Genomic DNA, 3,774 nt, shown 5'->3' on the forward strand with positions numbered 1-3,774 from the left:
TCATGTACCAAAATGTTCATTGCAGCTCTATTTACAATAGCCTGGAGATGGAAACAACCTAAGTGCCCATCATTGGATGAATGGGTAAAGAAGATGTGGCACATATGTACAATGGAATATTACTCAGCCATAAAAAGAAACGAAATTGAGGTATTTGTAATGAGGTGGATGGACCTAGAGTCTGTCATACAGAGTGAAGTAAGTTAGAAAGAGAGAGACAAATACCGTATGCTAACACATATATGTGGAATTTAAGAAAAAAAATGTCATGAAGAACCTAGGGTTAAGACAGGAATAAAGACACAGACCTACTAGAGAATGGACTTGAGTATTTGGGGAGCAGGAAGGGTAAACTGTGACATAGCGAGAGAGAGGCATGGACATATATACACTACAAAACGTAAGGTAGATAGCTAGTGGGAAGCAGCCGCATAGCACAGGGAGATCAGCTCGGTGCTTTGTGACCACCTGGAGTGGTGGGATAGGGAGGGTGGGAGGGAGGGAGCTGCAAGAGGGAAGAGATATGGGAACATATGTATATGTATAACTGATTCACTTTGTTATAAAGCAGAAACTAACACACCATTGTAAAGCAATTATACTCCAATAAGGATGTAAAAAAAATAATAATAAATAAACAACAATGGCAGTGAATCTCAGATTTACAGAACAGTTTGCAACCAGCAGTGTGTTTGGTAACAGAAACATCAACATGGCCAAAAGGTTAATTCTTTTCACTTTAGTGTTAATAACAAACTATTATTTGTAATATAAAGTGTTATATTTAACACTTTATATTACAGGTATAAGCAGGTATAAACACTGGAATTATATTTTTTTGCTTTTAAAATCACTATTTAATAAATAATATAGCCCCTAAAGTTAAATTCTGAAAAGTTTTGAAAATTAGGGGATAGGAAGCTTCAGTTCCATTTTTTCACATGTCTCAGTCATCATTCTTTCCTGTTTGTAAAAGTATGATTCTTATTTTAGTTGTAAGTTTTGATTAGTTTTAACATGACAACATATTAACAAATTAATTTTTCCCAGCTTTATTGAAATATGAACAACATCTAATAAATTATTTTGGTGTAGGCTTTTCCGTTTGCTCAATATTATGAACTGTAAGTGGAATGAAGCAGCATTTCCAGTTGATAAGTGGATCTACAGGTAATGCAGTATCTCCCAAATTAAGCTTGTGACAATCAAACCAATAAACTGCAGTATTGAGAAAACTATTGAGAAAATACAACCAGGGAATGTTCATCTCAGTGTAGGCTGGAATGTGTACTTTAAGTAAAAGGATGGTTACTTGAAGTAGTGCAAATGGCAACCGGGTACCAAGAAAACAGATACTAGCTTGGTCAGGAATACTTGTTTAGAGTTCACACTGTAACTAGCAGAATGAAAGGGAAAATATAGGATAGTCTCATTCATAGAGGAAGTTATCCTAATAGCCTGTACCAAGGTAATGACTTCTGACCAAGAGGTTATAAAAGCCACAGATAAAATCATCACCATGAAAAATGACAGACAGTAACTGAACACTGAAGTAGAAAGGACATTGAAAAGAATCAACATTCTGTGCCTTCAGGCTTTGATAGATAGCTGCATCTCCCAAAAGATAAGCAAGGACTGAAATATAAATTCAAATTACTGTGAAGAAATAAAATCATTTTTTGACGATTAAATGGAAGCTTGGCAGTTTTGGAGAGATTCAGGTAATAATTTGTACAAACTCTCAGGAAAACTGTATAATAGAAAAAGCCATAAGTAAAGGAAATAATTTGACTAAATAGGCAGATGTTGTATTTAGTAAACCTAATGCCTAAATGTACAAGACTCCATGAAGTAGGATAGCATGGAAATGTTTACCAAAAATAAAAGATGAATGCTAGTGAGATGCAAGAGAAAAGAAAATAAAACAAACAAACAAAAAAACCCTGTAAAATTCTGTTATGTGTTTTTTTTTCTTCTCATTCCTAGCTGGAAGATATTTAATAATATGTTCCCAACTATAAACAAGAATAGCAAACAGCTGACATCTAGGGGCTGGTTGGTTTGATTGAAGTGGCAGTGAAAAGAGCAGTCCTCTAAAGAAAAAGTAGTCATGTTTTCTAAATTTCAAAAGGCCTGCTGAAATACATATGATAAAACACTGCTTTATTTTATTTTCCATCCTTTGCTTTCTCCAGTGGGTCTTTCTGATGATGTTTATGTTTTATTTCAGCTTTACTGCCTTCAATTACCTTACTTTTGATTTCATTTTGCTACACCACAATGCCCAGAGAATAAGTTCCAAGTCACTTGCACAAGTGTGGAGGAAGGCAGTGCATACTTTTCCCAGCAGGCCATCTCCACCTGGTTGCATCCCCCTGAATGCAGAGGAATGGCCCTGCAGCCACCTCTGGACACCACCCCAGACATAGCTGCTCTGGCTGGTGCTGGGCTTCTCAGGTGCTGGGGGCCCAACCAGATGTGCCATGAGCTCACTGCCCCAGCACCAGCAGCACTGGACCCCAGGTGGCTGCCCCAGGGAGGGGCAGGAACCCCTCACACCCTCTTGGCTCTGTCCTGTCCACCCTGTGCAGTGCCCTGGAGCAGAGGCAAAGGTGTGGGGCAGGGAGCAGGGCCACTGGGACCACTTACAATCCTGTCCAAGTTCTAGGGGTTCTGAGGGCTCTTGACCAGGAAGTGCAGGCCTAGGCTCCAAGCCACAATTGACTTTTGAGTGCTGATTTTGTATCCACAGACCTGATTTAACTCAATTTTTGTTTTTGCTTTTTGTTTTGGGGGTTTGTGGGTGCTTGGGAGTGTTTTTTTGTTTAGGTTCTTTTTTGTAGTTTTCTTGCTATTTTCTATGTAGACAATGCCATGTGCAGATATGGGCAGTTTTATTTCTTCATTTCCCATCTATATGTTTTTCATTTCTTTTTCTTACCTTACTTATTTTAGGGGCTAGAACTTCCTTTTTTTGAATAAGAGTGGAGAGGTTGGTCATCCTGTCCTTGTTCCCAAACTTAGTGGTAACCATTCAGTCTCTCACTATTAAGTATGAAGTTAGCTGTAGGGTTTTTGTCGACATTCTTTACCAAGCTTAGGTAATTCATCACTATCCCTAATGTTCTGAAAATTTGTTATCATGAATTGGTGTTGGACTTTGTCAATAATCTTCTCTATTCCTGGATGTAATCATATTATTTTTGTTCTTTAGCCTTTGTGGACTACATTAATTGATTTTTGAATGTTGAAACAACCTTGCAAACCTGGAAAAACTCTCACTTGGTCATGATGTATAATTTTTTTATACAGTGTTAGATTTGGCTTGCTAATATTTTGTTAACAATTTTTGTGCTTATATTCATGACGGATTTGATACATAATGGCTTTTTTGGTATTGTCTTTGTCTGGTTTTGGTGTCAGGTTAATATTGGCCTCATCAAATGAGTTGGGAAGATTTTCCTCCTTTTAATTTTTGACAGAGGTTGTGTGGATTGGTGTGACTTCTTTAACTGATTCATATAATTTTCTATTTAAATCATCTGGGCCCAGAAATTTTTTTTGGAAGTTTTTTTTAAATTAAAAATTCAAGTTCTTGAATAGTTTTAGTGCTATTCAGATGTCTATTTAATCTTATTTGAGTTTTGATCCTTTTTGGTTTTTGCGGAATTGGTCCTTTTCTTCTAAATTGTTGAGTTTATGAGCGTATTCATAATATTCCCATATTATGCTTTGTGATAGCTGCAGACTCTGGAACCATATCCTCTGTTTAAC

At 36.9% G+C, this 3,774-nt stretch overlaps 1 pseudogene; it reads right to left on the reverse strand.

The window, feature by feature from the left end:
- Nucleotides 1–1,081: 1,081 nt before the first annotated feature.
- LOC101287783 (probable G-protein coupled receptor 160) lies at nt 1,082–2,226 on the reverse strand (annotated as a pseudogene).
- Between the last annotated feature and the right edge of the window lie 1,548 nt (nt 2,227–3,774).

Source organism: Orcinus orca, chromosome X, assembly GCF_937001465.1.
Source record: "Orcinus orca chromosome X, mOrcOrc1.1, whole genome shotgun sequence".
NCBI lineage: Eukaryota > Metazoa > Chordata > Mammalia > Artiodactyla > Delphinidae > Orcinus > Orcinus orca.